The sequence below is a fragment of the Mesoplodon mirus genome, assembly GCF_964341445.2.
Source record: "Mesoplodon mirus genome assembly, chromosome: 4".
NCBI lineage: Eukaryota > Metazoa > Chordata > Mammalia > Artiodactyla > Ziphiidae > Mesoplodon > Mesoplodon mirus.
In genome coordinates, this window is record NC_138979.1 from 60,528,844 (window position 1) to 60,547,215 (window position 18,372).

Genomic DNA, 18,372 nt, shown 5'->3' on the forward strand with positions numbered 1-18,372 from the left:
ACTGAGCCCGTGTGCCACAACTACTGAAGCCCACGCGCCTAGAGCCGGTGTTCCGCAACAAGAGAAGCCACCGCAATGAGAAGCCCGCACACCGCAACAAAGAGTAGCCCCATCCCACTCCCTGACCCTCCTCCTGGGTTGGATTAGTACAGGGCACCACCACAAACTCATCCCCCGGACAACAGACCTGGGGAGGGGCAGCATGGGCTCTACCCCTACATCTGAGAGTTTTCAGAGACCACCTCTACTCTCCATCCCTCCCACTGCACAGCCCTCCTTTCCCCCTTCATCCTGCCTGCTTCTCTGCCTTCTGCTTGAGCAACCTGCCCGCCACAATGTGGCTGCTAGAATGGTCAACCAAAACACAGTTCTGACCAGGTCACTGCCCTGTGCAACACTCCAGTAGCTTCCAAGAGCCTTGAGGATGCGGGCAAAGATCCACACCCTAGCAGAGAGAGCCCTTGACGGTCTGATCCTGCTGCCGTCTCCAATGTCAGTCCTGTCCCTTCCCACCTTAGACTTGAGAGTCCCCTATATGAACCTGCCTGTGACCCCCACCACCACCAGGACTCCGCATCCCTCCGCTTCACTTACAGGGACCCCTTTGCCAAAGAGGCCCCTTCCCTCACCATAGCCATGTGACTAACTTCTGCTCTGGGCCTTCTCCCCCTCCCCAGCTAAGCTATCTTGTCTCTGTGCTCAGAGCCCCCTGTGCTTACTTCTACCACCTCCTCTAACCATGTGATGTTAAAATGTCATTCAGTGTTCTTGTTGTTCCAGTTAGGTGTCTATCTTCCTCCTCTAAATCGTGAACTCCTCAAAGGCTGTCTTATTCATCTCCAAATAATCCAGGTGGCTCCTGGGATCTCCCAGCCCATTTAGCTCTAGTTTAGATGAGCCTTGTGGGGGACACAGCTAATTGCCTACCCAATAGCCATTTTCTGAGCCCTCCTTAATGACAAAACCCTGATTTTGTTCAGGGAGGCAATATGCCCCACTGAAATAGTCTCCTTCTCAGACTCTCTTGCAGCTAAGCGTGACCATGTGACACACCCCGGGCAGAAGTCACTGGATGGGGCTCCTAGGACAGCTTTTCAAAAGAGGACAGATTCATGCATCTGACCTTTTTTCCTTCCCTTTTTCCTTTCCTGGAACATGGGCAAGATGTCTGCAGGAGATCAGCTACCACGCAACCATGAGGACCGAAGCCACACAAGTAGAGCAGTAAGATAGAAGGAACCTGGGTCCTCCATGATAACCTTGAGACACTGTACCAACGCCTTGTTTAAACCCCTCTTTGGAGGGTTTTCTCTAACTTGCAGCTGAATGCAATCATGACTGATACAAACAATTTCCTCACCCAAGAGAATGGGCTCACATTCTCATCATCACCACTGAAATTCAGCTCCTACTCATTTTTCTTTTTCATCCTGGAGCCTGAAGTGACAAGCCACAGCCTTCCATTTTCACAATTTCACAGTGGGAATTAGGTTAAGTGAAAATATTTTCAGTAAAGACACAGACATGATACATTGTAGCATCTCACATTTATTCAGACTAAAGAGTAGCAAGCCTCATTCTTAGAAATCCTTCAGCCACTCCGCACCCCTAGGGAACATATTCTGATCACATCCATTCGTGTAGTCCCCAGCTTCACACCCTCTTGCCTCCTCTCCCCTCTTTCCCTCTCCTCTGATCTTCTCTCCCCAGCCCTCGAATGAGCAAAACCCGAATTCTCCCACGTTCTCACTCACAGCAACTTAACTGTCACCTCTGTGGCTTGGACTCCTATGAGCACCCTCACCTTCTTTCCCAGTGGCTTACCAAGCTATTATTCCAAAGCTATTATTCCTCTCTAAGCTGAATTCTGTTACTAGAGGTTAAGAGCACTAACTTTTCACTCTCACTACATTTATTTTTCAATCATGTTTCACACAATGTAGGGGCTCCATAGTGGGTTGAATTGATTGAAGGGAACCCTGAGATACACACGCTGCAATACTCAACCACCTATTTTAAGAGGTGCCATGGCCTCTAACTCAAAGGAATAACTCTCCTGTGAAAAATGTCAGGCCACATAAAAGAAAAGATTGGTGCTAAGATCAGACAGGTAAAAGGCAGATGGCAGAGAGGCCCATCAACTCTCTGTCCCTGTGCAAGTCACACTCAGTCTCTGGGCTCAGGTTTCCCATGAAGAACTTAGAATGAAGTTAGAAGGAACTTTAAATCTCATCTTTAAAAAACTAAGAATGATATGAGACCCCTTTATATATTGGGGATATTTTTCCATTCCTTAGACTGTGCCCTTTTTTCTTGATGGATCTTGACAAATGTTTATTAATCTTTTCAAAACACTTATTTGGGGGATTTAAAAAAATTACCTCCAGTTTATGTTTCTTTTCTCTTTCTTTGCTTATCTTTATTATCACTTTCCTATACTTTCTGCGTTTATTCTAACTTCTTAAGTTTGATGCTTGGCTCATTAATTTTTAGGCTTTCTTCATTTCTAGTATAAGTATTTTTAAGGCTATAAACTTCCCTATACATATTGCTTTGGCTGCATCATCATGTTTTGATATGTAATATTTTCATTAGTGTTCAATTTTAAGTATTTTCTAATTTATGATTTCTTTAACCCATGAGTTATGGAGAAGGGTTTCTTTTTTCAACTTCCAAAATAATGGGGGGGGGGGTTGTAGTTTCTTGCCATTATGATTGTTGATTTAATACTTAATTACATTGTGATTAGATAATGTAGTTTGTATGACAATAATCCTTTTGAAATTTATGAGGCTTACTCCATGGCCTTTCTTATAATTAATTTTCATAAATGTTCTATGTGTATTTGAAAAGAATGTGTGCTCTCTTTTTGTGTGCAAAAGTCAGTACTTTTCTATTAGGTCAAAATTTGTGTTGTTCAAATATTCTATATCTTTGTTAATTTTTTATCTACTAGAAAAATCAGTTAATAATAGAGGGATGTTAAAATCTACTTTGATCATACATTTGTGGATTTATCCTTACAGTTCTGTCAATTTTTGCCTTATATATTTTAAGCCTATTTTTTTGGGTGGGGGGTGGTTCATGTCACTTGGAATTGTTACATCTTTCTGGTGAAGAATGTTCTATCATTATGTGATACTCTGCTTCTGTGAGTTACACTGTTTTCCTTAAATACTATTTTGTCTGACAGTAATATCACCACACCATTTCTTTTCTTTGGTTTAGTATTTTCCATGCTTTTACATTCAGCTTCTGTGTATCCTTATGTTTTCGGTATGTCTCTTGTAGATGGCACATAAACTGAATTTTGCATATTTAAGAAATAACTCTAAAAATCTTTGTCTTTTACCAAGAGATTTTAAGCTACTTTATATTTATTGTGATATTTGACATATTTAAATTCATTTTACCTATCTTATTTTGTACTCTACAAATGTACCACTCTGGTGTGGGATATTGATTGTGGGGGAAGCTATGTGTGTGCTGGGGGTAGGTGTAGAGGATATCTGGGAACTATCTGTACTTTCTGCTCAGTTTTACTGTGACTCCAAAACTTCTCTAAAAATTAAAGTCTATTTTTTAAAAGAAAAGGAAGGGAAAGAAAATGACAGGCCCAGATCAGTTAGCAATCAACTCAAGGTTCACTGTGAAAGTCACTGTGAGGGTCTCTGTGGAGACCCTCATCTCTTTTACCCACAAGGAAGGACTCCTGGGCTAAAACTCAAGTCCCAGATCTAATGGTAAATGTGGCAATGCTACCAAGAGGACAATTTTCCCATATCAAAGTCAAAGCCTTCATAGCAAGAGTGGGACCCTGAGATATGGAAGAGATGACATTGGGTGAACAAGCCTGAGAATGTTGAACCCCAGATGCCCTAAGTCCTCAGGGCAGAAGAAGCTCCCTTCTCTTTGCTAGAGAAGAGTGGCCTCCCCAGGCCTGAAGACCATGGATAAACCTTACCTGAGACAGACATCTCCCAAAATGATTCCTGGCTTTCTCAAGATCTTCCCGTACCATTACTTGTTGCCTCAGGCCAATAACCAGGGTCAGGATTCAGCACAGCCCAAGAAGAGAAACAGTCCCTCCTCTGGGAGGAAACTGCTTACACATTGGAGGAATGGCAGCACCTGGCTGCTGAACACCTGAAAGAGTCATGAGACCATGTGTGGGAGTGGATCTTGAGAGTTTGGGCTCGCTGTGGTTAGCTAAAGATAAGGTTGAATATCTTTTCTATTTATTGACATGGAAACATGTCATAACTCAGAGTGAGTGTCTTGGCAAGAGCTTTGGAGCCAGCCCTAAGATACTGCTGAGGCCTTATTCAAGGCTGGACTCATTGATGGCCTATGGCCCAGGAGGTGGAGATGCTGGAATGTTTGGCGTGATATTGAGGAAGGGGTAGAATTCTCAGGAAGGTGGGCATGTTAGAATGGATGTATTATATGAAAGCACAGAGTTCACTTTGTTTCCTCGAAGCAACCAGAACCTCCCCTCATTATAAGGCAATAAAGATGGCACTGGAAAGGGGTTCTCCAGCATCTTTTAGAAGCTCAGTGGTGGTGGGGGCAATTCTCTGCAGGACAGGGTTGAAAGTAGCAGATGCTGCCATGGACCTGGGATCCCTAGAATCCTTGTGGAGATGACAGGATTCCAGACAGGCTGATGCTAAGGAGAGCATTCAATCAGCAGCAGCAAGGTGGATATAATTACTATAATAGGCAGCAAGGCTGGAGTGGCAATCAAGCCACCTTGACCTGTGGGGATCTTGGTGACTGCTAATTGGTCATGCTGTTCTGAGGGGCACGATAGATAGACAGTGAACTAGGGTGTTATTTGACATGTATAACAACAACAACAAAAAAAACCCTGAAAAACAAAATACTAAGAGCTAGCAAGCAGAAGCTGTCACACTGGAATGCAGTGGTTCTGCATACAGTTTCCAGATCTAAGTCAGCTCACAGACCTGCGGCCCATGGATTGAAGAGGAGGCCAGATCTCCTTGAGAAAGGACCCAGTACTATGATCCCAAATATATATGATAAACCATTTTCTGATCCCTTCCCAAAGAGTCCTGCAGTCAGTTCCTATGGTAACTGTGCAGGGAAAAGACTTTTCAAGGAATCTTGGACACAGGATCTGAGCTGACACTGATACCAGGGGAGCTGAAATGCCTCTGTGGTCACCCAGGTAGAGTGGGGACTTATGTAAGGCAGGAACCACAGGATGGTAGTAGGGGTGGACCCTCTCAGATCACATCCTTGGTCTCTTCTACAAAGTGGTGGTCATGACAGCACCGGCCGTAGAACTGAGAGATCTAAATGACACGCTCACAAGTCCACATAATCATCTTGGACAGTGATAACTGCCCATTTATTTTACAGCTTAATAATAAGAAAACTGGTCCCTAAACCAATCACGGAAAAGCAGAAAAATTAAAATTTAAAAATTTATAAAAAATAAACACAGTCTTCTCACCTGACCAGTCTTGGGTACTCCCCGATACTGCAAGTTCCCCATGGAAAGGGGCCGTGCCTTCTCCTCAACCTTTCCCAGTTTCTCCCAGTATCTCTGCTCTCCAGTTTAAGAGATTATTTTCCCATGGCATCAATGTGGAATGGAGCACACTTGACTAGGAATTAGGAGCCAGGGTCCTAACCCTGGTTCTTCCCCAGCCAGCAATGCGACCTTGGGAAAGTCCCTCACCCCATTCAAGTTCCCAGTGTAAAACAAGCAGGTGAATTGGATGCCCACCAAGGCCTTTTGTTCATCTCCAGGACCCATAGACTTATCAAGACCAAATTCCAATGCATACATCTTTGGGGCCTCAGCAGTTCAAGGAAACTAAATTTAGTTACAATGGTCTCCTCACAGAGACCTTCGAGTGGCTACCTAACACAAATGACCAACTTGTTTCTGCTGGTAGGTACCCTTCCAAGTTCCCAGGTACACTCAGCACAGAGCTAAGGGGCCAATGTGACTTTTGCCTTGTGACAATCCATGAAGAATCTGTTTCCCACTCTCACCCGCACCCTTGGGCATGCCACTCTTCTTCCATCCAGTCTCTGCTTTCTGCCATCTTTGAATTCTTCGTGACCCCGAACCTGCCATTTGTATCCTCTTTGTGATGCTGTTTGCTGCCCAGGCAGGAGAGGAGATGGGAGGGAAGCAGGAAGCAGGATGGAGGCCCCGCGAGTCAGGCTCTCAATCGAGCCCGTGGGCTCCCTTTAATCAGAGACAGGCCAAAGCCTGGTTAGCCCAACAATGCATACCTTAGGCAGATGTCTGCCTGCTGCTTCTAGAAAACTTTTACAGCAGCACTTTCTCCTCTCAGACTTTTGGCAGAGCTCTCACCATTTCTTCATATTAATAATGAAAAAAGAAAAACCCTCAACGAATGTGCAGTGAAATGAATCTGCAATTAATTTTAAATAAGCTTAAAATTCCATTGAAATGCCCTCCCTTAGTATTTTTATGGGAAATGGTTTTTGCTAGATATGCACACCATAAAGATCCTGAAACATACGATAGACAAAATCCTCTTAGGCATGCTAAAGGATAATTTGGTTTTTCTCAAAGCAACATTAAAAAAATAATAAATAAGGGATAGAAATAATCCAGCTTTTAAGGAAATATTAACCACTAAACTATAAACTATCCCAAAAAGCAATCTCTCTACTCAGGAAATTTAGCATATGGTTCTCTCCCAGTTTAACCCTTTTGCTTTTTCACATCTTTATGCATCTCTCACTTAAGCCAAATCACATAAAATTCCTCATCTCAAGAGGCCTAAGAAGGTCTTTTCTCGTGCATCCAAAATCAGAACGACCCTAAGGCCAGAGGCTCCATCTTTCGCCAGGCTGGTCTGGCTGCAGGTCAGCCCCACCCCAGCCAGGAGGGACAGCCGCTCCAAGGCTCTGGGAAGCTTTCTTTTCCCCGGCCTCCGGGACATTTTCCAGATCCATTTCCCAGACCCCTCACGCCTATCTGATCCCAGGCCAAAACTTGGCTCCAGTAATAACAAAGAGGCCCAGAAGATGAAAAGCTGAAGTCCTTTTCCCCTCCAGTTGAAACCAGGTGTGATGTTGGCAGGGAGAGGTTCCAAGCTCCAGAGAGCCAGATGAAGGCGCGCTAAGGCAATAACCTGAAAACGAGCCCCATGTGGGGCAAGATGCCCAGACCTTTCACTTATTTTGCTATAAATGAGTTTCCTGGGGCAAAATAATTTCTTCCTTCAAAGAAAATCATAGTCAAAGGCCGAAGAAAAGGATGGGGAGAGGGGGGAAAGTGAATGGGGAGGAGAGAGAGGCAGGAGGGAGGAGCCCCTGGGTGGATGGCCCAGGTCTTCCCAGAGAGCTCAACCAGGCCCCTACGAATTCTCTGGCTTGTAAACTCCCCCCTTGATATTTGCCACGGGAGCCGCTCTAGGAGCTTTGTCCAGCCTTTGGGCTGATTCTGTGTCCCTCAGCAGGGAGACAAGCCATTGTGGTGGTTTGCCAGCCTCCCAGAGGGCTGGACCTCCTGGTGCAGGCTCCCAAGGGAGGTGTCAAAATCCCAGAGTAAGGCCTGGGGGTGTGTGCAGACCGCAGGCTGAATTAGAAGGCTGCTCTCACCTTCTGCCTTAGTGGTCACTCAGATGCAGGGACTTAAGAAGGCAGCCTTCAGGCCTGCCTGCCAGGAAACCTTTGATCTTCTTTTATAATCTCAGGGTCACATATATTTGGAGCTTTTGGACTTGACCACAAAATGAAAGCCAGAGAGCATGCCAAGCTGCTTCCGCCAGATCATTTAGAGTGGACAGCATTACAGGTTGAGCCGGAGCTGGTAGCCATCAGCCCAGGAAGGGATGTCTTGTGCAGTGACCAGAAATGGAGACACGGAGGATGGCAAAGGATCTTTACTGCCTTTGGTAACAGCTCATTCAGGTAGGGAAATATGGTCTGGCTGGAGGCTGCCACACTTCCCAAGATCTCAGCAGTCTCCTGGATCTTGAACCACCACGTGGAACCCAGCACACTCAATGCCAGACCAACCACCATATCCCTCTGGTCAGTTTTCCCTTTAATTGCAACTTGGAGAAGGCTGAATCCTCACTCCATCACATCTGTCCTACCAAGATGAAGGGAGGGGTTGAGGGATTCATTTGTCAACAGGTATTTATTGAGCACCTACTGTGTACCTAGTATTGTTGCAAGCACTGGGGATATAGCTGAGAAAGAAAAGATTCTTTTCTCCAAGGAGTTGCTGCTTGGGGTACCAGAGTATGAATCCGCAGGCTTCAGAAATCATCCAACCTAACAACTCCCTTTGCCAAGGGGCTCCAAGGCCCAGAGAGTGGCAGGGTCTGCTTAGAGCTACCCAAAGCATGAACTGGGTCTCCTGCTCTCTAGAACAGTGTTCATTCTGCCACCCCACACTCTTACTCATGAATCTCACAAATCTTTATGGATCATCTACTGTGAACCCAACCTGAGGACCCAGAAGATCCAAAGGTAAGGCAGGAAGTGGGCTTCAGGACTTGAATCTCATATCTGTCATTTAATATGTGACCCTGTGTGAGTCATTTAACTTCCTGGGCCTCCTCTATCAAGTGGGATCTGACAGCAACTAGCTCGTACTAGTGAAATTGTTATAAGACTTAGGGAGAAGGTTTGTCTACCTCCCATGGCTCAAGAACAGCTATGTAAATGCTGGACGCTATTACTAGGTCGTGGCAACTGCCCTGCCCTCAAGGAGTAGAGAGTCTAGATGAAAAGATAGAACATGGGCAACGTGGTTAGAATGCTGACACCCAGATGCGTGCCATGTGTCAAATGACTGGTGCAGAGGAGGGAAAGAGAATCCCATCCTTGACTTCCTGAAGGTGATAGGGCTTGGCCTGAGCACTAATGAATGGGTAAGATTTGGATCATTCTGAGCAGGCTGACTATTTGAGACTGGAAGGGGCCTTCGTGATCATGTCCTCATTCATTTATTCTTTCACTTGTTCATCTGACAAATATTTATTGAGCAACAATTATGTGCCAGGCCCTGCTCTAAACATTAGACGGATAATGGGAAATAACATAGGTGATGTCCCTGCCTCCATGAAGTTTATATTCTAGAAGGGGAGACAGTCAACAAATTAGTAAACATATAAATTAAAAAGAGAATTTAAGGGCTTCCCTGGTGGCGCAGTGGTTGAGAGTCCACCTGCCGATGCAGGGGACACGGCTTCATGTCCCGGTCCGGGAAGATCCCACATGCCGCGGAGCAGCTAGGCCCGTGAGCCATGGCCACTGAGCCTGCGCGTCTGGTGCCTGTGCTCCGCAACAGGAGAGGCCACAACAGTGAGAGGCCCACGTACCGCAAAAAAAAAAAAAAAAAAAAAAAAAAAGAGAGAGAATTTAAGGAGTAGGTTGATATAACAGAGAAAAATGGGTAGGGAGGAGGCTTCTTTAGATAGGGAAGCCAGGGAAAGTCTCTGGGATGCAGTGGGGTTTTTTTTGAGGATGCAGTGACATCACTTGCTCAGGATCTACCACGGAGAGGAAAAGAAAACAAGGTATCCAGATGTCTCCTGGGGTTTTGGTTAAAGCAGTAGGATGATGATACTGTGTTTTACTGAGATCCTGGGTTCTGTTTGGAGCATGCTCTGTTTGATATGCTTCTTATATATTCAGGTCAAGAAGGACACAGGGCTGGAGACACACAAATGGGACTCATCAAAATGGGAGATTAAAAGTTATGGGGCTGGGGGGCTTCCCTGGTGGCGCAGTAGTTGAGAATCTGCCTGCCAATGCAGGGGACACGGGTTCGAGCCCTGGTCTGGGAAGATCCCACATGCTGCGGAGCAACTAGGCCCGTGAGCCACAACTACTGAGCCTGTGCGTCTGGAGCTCGTGCTCTGCAACAGGAGAGGCCACGACAGTGAGAGGCCCGCGCACCGTGATGAAGAGCGGCCCCCGCTCGCCGCAACCAGAGAAAGCCCTCACACAGAGACGAAGACCCAACACAGCCAAAAATAAATAATCAATCAATTATTTTTTTTTAAAAAAAAACTGTGGGGCTTGGAGAGATCACTAGGGAGAGGATAGAGAAAGAGCAGAGGACCCAGAATCAAGCTCTGAAGCCCTTTGATATATAGAGGTCAGTTGAACAGAGAGACTGAGAAATATTGGACTCTGTGGAAGGACGAAAATTAGAAGAAGGTGGTATCAGAGAAGCTGTAGCTCATTCAGTTTCATTCCCACAGAGAAGCTGTGGCTCATTCAGTTTCATTCCCACCTCCTTGCAATGAGCCTTCCTGCCCACGAAGAGGATGGGAAGCCAAAGAATATCATACCCATGGCTCCCCTCCAGCTCGGATCTGCATGTGACCTAGCTTTCTCCAAGCAGGTACACTAACTCACAGTTTGGAATATGGGACATAGCATGTATCTGTTGCACCTCCTGGCAAGCATGGCCATGGGGGCATTTGGTTTTTTGGAACAGTTGTAGCAGAGCGTCCTGGGAGTCCCTAACTTTGTGAGTGTTGAGAGGCAGGTATGGAGCATTCCTTCAGTTGGCATGGACTACAGCAGGGGCAAAATGGACTAGTTGCAGCATCCCAGCCATGGCAGAGGCAGCAGCTCCTGTGACAGGCCAGTTCTTCAGTGTTCTTCTCAGAGATGTTTCTGCTGGATCAGATGTGGAGGGTGACAGTCTCCAGCTGCCTCTCCAACCTTTCCAATGCTTTTATAAGCACTGGACTCTCCCTATTAAATCTCTTTCTGCCTAAGCTAGCTAGGGTGGATTCTGTCATCTGCAGTTGACCCTCAGATGAGTCAGAAGTAAAGGGAAAAAGTATTTAATAAAGAAGGGAGTAGCCCACTATGCCAAACACTGCAGGGAGTTTAAGGTGAGAGTAGGAAAGCTTTTGGATTTGTTGGCATGAAAGTTATTGGTGACTTTGATGTGAACAATTTCAGTAGGAGACAGAAGAATGAATGGGAAGTGTTGCATTGGAAAACACTCTTTTGAGAAGTCTGGCTGATAAGAGGAGCAGAGATATGATGCAATCGCTGGAGGGAAATGCAGGCTCAAGGAGGAGTTTTTAAAGACCGGAGACCTTAGAGCATTTCACCTGCTGAAGAGATACTGTAGAAAGAGAGGAGATTAATCACACAGGGAAAAGAAAGGATAGTCCTTGAAGGTAAGGAAATAGGATCCAGAGTGTGTGGAAAGGCTGGCCTTGGAAAAGATGAAAGAATCTTCCTCGATTATAACAACCTCTTGGCATTCAAAAGATGGAGGGCAGACCAACTTGGCCCCAGAGTTTGTGCAGGGATCTGAAAGGGATAAAATAAGAGGAAGCTAAATTGTATAGAGCCTTGAATGCCAACCCTTGAATTTAGACTTCCTCCTGCAGACACTGGGTTTTGGGGCCAAATACTTCCAACCAGAGAAAATATCCGAGAAAGACCCAAATCAAGTCCACTGAAAGGAAAACCATTATCAGCCTAACTAACTGGGTACATTGCCAGTTGTTGGGCTGGCATCAGAACTGGGGTAGTGTTTTGAGCTAAGAGCAGTATGATGGATAGAGCACCGATTTTAGGTTCAGATGGATCTGGGTTAGAATCCTACCCCTTAATAGATGTGACTTTGGGGAAGCTATTCAACTTTTCTGAGCTGCCTCTGTAAAATCGGAAGAATAATCATCCCCCTTGGAATGGATACTGTAAAGATTAGATGCTATTACATACCTTGCCTAGTACCTAGGAAGTGCTTAATGAATAGTAGCTGCTGAATCAGAATTCCTGGAAGAGGGGCCTGGAATCTGCATTTTTAATAAGTTCTGGGAGGTTATTCAAGTGTTGGTCCCTGGGGTCTTCAAAAAAGCTTGTCTTGGGCTTTTCCTATGACCTGGAAGATAGTAGGAGCTCAGTATTTTTTTGAATGATTAGATAGATAGATAGGGGAGAAGGAAAAGAAGGAGAAGAAAGATGATGTCTTAGTCTGTTTAGGCTGCTATAACAAAATACCACTTATAAACAACAGAAATTTATTTCTCACAGTTTTGGAGGCTGCAAAGTCCAAGATCAAGGCACCAACATGGTCTGGTGAGGGCCCTTTCCTGGTTCATAGCCGGTGCCATTTTACTGTTTGAAAGGTGGAAGGAGCTAGGGATGTCTCTGGACCCTCTTTTATGGAGCACTAATCCCATTCATGAGGGCTCCACCCTCAAGACTTAAGCCCCTCCCAAAGGCCCCACCTCCTAATATCATCATCCTTGGAGGTTAGGATTTCAAAATATGAATGTGGTGGTGACACAAACATTTAGACCATGATAGGTAAGTAGTTGAGTAAGTAGATAGATAGATAGATAGATAGATAGATAGACAGATAGACAGATAGGGATGACAGAACAAAAACATAGATAGGTAAATAGAACTGGCTGCAAAAATTTACCGTCTCAATTTGAAACATTAACATTTAGAACCTTCTTTATGAGATCTTGCCACTCTCCTGTAAATAACGAGGCCACAGTACATGAGTCATTTCCCTCTTTAGAGAAAAAACCCAAGGGAGGACCCCATAATCACACAAAGTCCAACACCAGGCAAAGCCAAATGAGCCACAGACTAACTGCACACAGACTTGTTATCTCCTAATAGGACAGTCGGGGTTTTCAGTGACATCCTTGCAAAGCTGATCTGTTTGAAACAAACATTTCATCTGGAAGCAGAAAAGTTCTGTTGGACCTAATTACATTGAATCCACTTCAGGATGGGATTTTACCTCTCCATCCCCAAATATGCCAGAATGCAGAGCATACTCCCATGACCCGAGAGATTCTCTACCATGATCCCAGACCCCACCAAAGCCAGTGCTGACTCAGGCAGGAAGAATCACTTTAAAATTGGCCCCTTTGCAGGTTTTCACCAATGCCTTATCATTCACCTAATTTATTAGTGTCTGAAAACCAAGGCTTTGGAACTGCCCTAATTTCACTTCTTCCAGCCTGGCTGGCAACTCTCCTGAAGTTTAAATAAGCCAAAATTTAAGTGTGTGTGGGTGGATTGTGGGAGGGGGGCCGGAGATGATGAGGAAAGAAAGTCCAAGAAAAAAAAACTGCCTGTCTGACATTTTCTTTCAGGAGAATCGTTTGTTATTCCATTAAAGCTCCCTCCCTCATCATTCTTGGTGAATGTCAGTTTGAATATTCAGCTTTTCATCAACCTTGATCTCTAGTTGATGCCTCTTCCTCCCTGCAGAGCAGGAATTTTGAAAGGTTAGAGGCAAAGAGCCTCAAAATCGTAGCCTATTAAAGGTTTGGAAGCCAGACTGCATTTCCTCCAGCTTCATTTCTTCAGGCTATTGGTAAGTGTCCCTGGCAGCTGAGCCTCGCTCTGTAAGAGCCCCAGTGGCTACAATGGACTGTTTTGGGGGTTTTTTTCTATTTTTCAGTGAACATGACATTTTGAACCTGAAGCTGCGGTATTAATAAAGTCTGCATATGGAATGGAGATCTGAATGACCTGAAATTTACAGATTCAATTTGGGGCAGTAATTGCTCCTGCAGCTATTTTCTGCTGACTGCGTCAGAATGCCAAAGCATCTTAAGAAGGGTGGGGGACATCTTTAGGACAAGCTCAGACAAACTAGCTGGAGCCCTGTTGAGGCCTGGTATAAAGCTTCAGAATATTTTTCAGTTTTTGTTTGAGCGTGGCAGCCCAGTGTGGTAGGAATTCCACCTGGGGTTGGAATCCTGGCATGCTCATGAAATGCCTGTGTGACCTCGGGCCAGCTGCTTTAATCCCTCTGGACCTCAGTGTTCTTATCTGTAAGCTGGGTGGGAACGATGCCTGCTTCATGAGGGGAAGTGTGAGAAATACAAACCAGACCTCATAGAATGCCTAGCCCAGGGCCCTGACACGTGGTTTCAGCTCAGTCCAAGTTCACTTCTCCCTCTCACCCTGGCCTAGGTCTCAGGGGGACGGGGCCGGGGGTGGGGGGGACGGGAACTGGAACCGGTTTTTCTCAGACATGCTCACTGCTCAGAGAGTTCTCTTCCCAAGGTTTTGTCCCGGCATAAATTCAACAAGCAAAGACTCCTTTGATGCTAGACAGAGGATACTCTGCGTCCTCACCCTTGGTTATAGCAAGTTCAATATCAGTCCCTTACTTTACATCAAGAGAGACAAAGGCATTGGAATTTAAATTCCTTTGAGTACTACAAGATAACAATCAACACCTGCAAAAAGAACTGATACATTAATCTTTTAAAACTTGAGGGATTTTTTTTTTTCTACACAGTAAATGAACACTGATCTATTTTTCTTCCCTGAAAAGACCTTCACATACACTGCTAAGACCTTGCTAGCATCCATCTAAACAGTGGGTATTTATTTTTAGGACATCATTATACATTTTGCTTAAGAAAAAGAAGCTCTAGAATTTCTGAAAATCTTTTTTAGGCCATGCATAAAATTTCATGTGTGCTGCACCATGGGTTTCCCACTACCATCATACAAAAATATCCCCCCATTAGACTGTCCTCTGCCTAAAATTCCACCACTATGGATCCAGTCCTTTGGGGTTAAGCATTACCTTTCCATTTGGCTCCTGGGGAGTTAGGGAACCTAACAGCTGCTAATGACAGTATAGCAGGAGTAAAGCTCTACTCATAAACTTAAACATGCAAAAATATAATTACATTTATTTTCCTCAACTCAAACTAATTCCAGACCCCTGAGTCCTGAATCTTCCCACAGGATCCCCTGCCACCTGCCCATTCTCCTGTTTCTGGCCCCTCTCTCCAGGTCTTTCAGAAGTTCTGGCTTCTGATTCTAATAAGGCTTGGGTAGGAAGTGGACCCCGACTAGTAGGTGTCTACCTCATTTGCCTGACCCAATCCCCTGGGGATAGGCCCTAGGTGGCTTCACATCCTCCCTAAGATAAGCAATGCTATGGTGACCATCTCAGTCCCAGTGAGGTTCTCTGGCATTTGAGAGCAGGTGGCTAGATGCTAGGGTACACGTATGCCCAGTTTCGTTCTGCACTGCCAGCTTGCCCTTTAAGACCTCTAGACTATAGAGATCATGGTTTCTGGTTCCCCACGGCCTCCCCAACATTTGGCATAACCTGGCTTTCTTATTTTTGTCAACTTGATGTGTGTAATGTGTATCTCATTTTGGCTTTATTTTTTCCTTTCTGTGATTACCAATGATTCAGATGCTTCAATAAATATTTCAGTGTAAATCTCCTACGAACAAGGACATTCTCCTACATAAGCCATAATAAAATTCCCCCACTCAATAAATTTAACATTTATACACTACTAATGTCTGATTTACGGTTCATATTCAACATTCCCCATTTGTCCCAATAATTTTTGACATCATAAAAAACACCTCCCAATCTGTCATCTATTTATTAACATCATCTATGAAGATCATTTAACAAAATCTTTAATATTGATATCATCAAATGCGTTAATTGTTCTCCCTAAGAAGAAACGTTTGGAGGGTCCCATTTAAGAAGTTTTCGGCTATCAAGTTGCAAAGATGTGTTTCAACGATTTCTCCTGTTAACTTTATAGCTTCACCTTTCAAATGTAGCTCTTAAATCTAAGTGGGGTTTACCTTCGTATAGGACAAGAAATAGGCATTCAACTTTTCTTTTTCACAGAGTGAGTAAGTTTTTCCCATGCCATCTAAAAAACAGTCTTTTCTTCCCCCAGGTGTTTGGGGCACTCTGTTGCACACCAGGCTCCCATGTCCAGGGGTCTGCTCCCAGGGTCCCTCTTCTTTCCATATATATCTATTTGCCCATTCCTGCACAGGAACTACCCATGGCTTTGCCATATGTTATCATATCTTTCTGTCTGATAAATTGTGTTCTCTCTTTTTGCTCTTATTTTTCAAACTTGACAGCTATTTGGGGACTTTTACTCTTCTACATCAATCTTAGATTATATTTTGTAAGTTCCACAAACATTCTGCCCATAGCCAGCCACTGTAAAAACCTTGATACACAGCTGCCCTGATACTGAGTGGCAAAGTTACAAATGAAGGTTCTATCTCTGAAAAGTCATTTCATGTCATACCACAAAATGCCAACATGTATCTTGAAAGTAGACAAATAAAAGCAAATGTTTGTGAAGTGTTTGTGAATCCCAATTCACAAGCACGAATGTACAAGGAAGGACACTTTTTCTAACATTCTCAAAACTGGCCTGAATTTCTCTTTGGAGCTCTGCTGGGGTAGTATAAACTTAATTTCAGTTAATTAATTTCATCCCACTTTCTCTGGGGTGGTATTTGAGTTCCAAAGGACTTACAGAGAACCAAGGCTTCAAAGAGCGGGGAGATCTATTACATCATCAATATCATTAAGTCAGGGAAGCATCATTAAATGTCTATTGTCCCTCTACTCCTCAGTCAATGGTCTCCAAACGTCCCTCTCTCCTCCTCTCTCGAGCTCCTGGCAGTCATCCTGTGGTTGCACGATCCCACAAATCTATCTGTTAGGGTCTCAGCAAGGTTCATTCTCCTCTCCCTGGGACTGCCAACAGTTGCTTTTGTATTAGGATTCTCCAGAGAAATAGAACCAACAGGATGTGTGTATGTATATAAAGAAAAATTTATTATAAGGAATTGGCTCACATAATTTTGGAGGCTGGCAAGTCCAAAATCTGCAGGCTGGGCTGGCAGGCTGGAGACCCAGGAGGGCAGATATTCTAGTTCAGGTCTGAAGGCTGTCTGCTGTAGAACTGGGAAGAGATTGGCAGATGAAGTCCAAAGGCAGTGTGCTGGAGAATTCTCTCTTGCTTGGGGAAGACTTGTCTTTTTATTCTGCACAGGCCTTCACCCGACTGGTTGAGCCTACCCACATTTTGGTGGGCAACCTATTTTACTCCAAGTCCACCGATTTAAATGTTAATCTCATCCAAAACACCTCTACAGAATCACTCAGAATAACGCTTGACCACAGATCTGGGTACTGTGGCCCAGCCAAGTTGACACATAAAATTAGACACCACACTCTCCTTGATTAATGCTATATTAATCAGTTTCCAGTCAGGTAATTCAACATAAAGTATTTATAATATTAATGAGGTATAATTCACATATCATAAAATTCCCCCTTTTAAAGTGTACAATTCAGTGGTTTTTAGTATATTCACAAGGTTGTGCAACCATCACCACTATCTAATTCCAGAAAATTTTCATCCCCCCAAAGAGAAAACCCATACGTATTAGCAGCCAATGAGAGGATTTAATATAGGGAATTGGCTGGACGGCTATCAAAGGACTGAAAAGGCAGAAAAAGAACACTGATGTCATGCAAACATGTAACTGCAGGAAACAGCTACCACTCTTAGGACTGGGAGAACAAAGGGAAGAGATCAGAACCCAGCACCCTGGAAGAGGGGTCTCACAGAGCTGGGACTCAAATCTCTGAGGAGGGGGCATGAACTAATGCCACTGAACCACAAGAGCCCAGAGGGAAGGTCTAAGTTACCTCTGATGGGGTGTGATGGGTCGATCGTGGGATCATAGAGAAACACTGGAAACTGGACCCAACTCTGCTGCCAGGGTAATGCTGACGGTAACAGCAAAACCACAGGAGTATGACCCTTCTCCATCCTCCTGTCTTCCGGTCTCTCTTTAGTGTTCCTTATTAGCAGGACCTGGCAGGGAGCTGTTGGCAACAAGGAAACTGAGTTGCAAAGTTACACCTTCACCGTCATAAAGCAGAGTATAGAAGAGCTTTTAGGAGTGGAGAGATGACAGCTTATAACACCACATCTCTCAACTCTGCATAACCCCAGCCTAGGGAGGGGAAAGAAGGCTTATCTGGAGTTTGGAGGACAGGGATGGCAGAAGTCTTGCTCTTGCCCATGATATTTTCTTCCTGTTGCAATGACTTTGGCACTATGTCCTCTCCCTGGTCCTAGGGCTTGCTAGCATGATTCCCAGAGACACCTGGGCATGGAGACTGGGCTGTTGTGATGTGGGGAGGTGAAGGATGGCAAAAGAGAGCACATTTGTGCCCAAGTGGACTGGATTATACCATATTCCTTTGAGCCACATAGCACATAGTGCCACCTGAGACTGAAGAGAGCTTCTGGGTCAGGTGATGTGGTCCTGGCACATAATCACACTCACCCATATGCAGAACTGCACAAGTTTTAAAACTGGCATTACCTTCCTCAATGAAGTAGAGAAAGACAACAGCACCAGTCTTAGTAGATAGAACTGCACTTCTCTTCAGTACACAAAGCTGGCACAAATGGGGGCAGTCAAGCTTCAAAAAGGTCTGCTGTGACCCTCGCTCAGACATTATCATACACAAGTGTGAGCCTATTGCGTGGTAACCTCTGCCTGTCCCAAATAATGTTG

General features: G+C 44.7%; 1 long non-coding RNA gene across 1 annotated transcript in view; it reads right to left on the reverse strand.

The window, feature by feature from the left end:
* The window catches only part of LOC309803138, a 41,877-nt gene extending 25,198 nt beyond the window's left edge, over positions 1 to 16,679 (reverse strand). Inside the window, exon 1 of the long non-coding RNA XR_014293906.1 lies at positions 16,633 to 16,679. This is a non-coding gene — a long non-coding RNA (uncharacterized lncRNA). The remainder of the gene's footprint in view (positions 1 to 16,632) is intronic.
* Between the last annotated feature and the right edge of the window lie 1,693 nt (positions 16,680 to 18,372).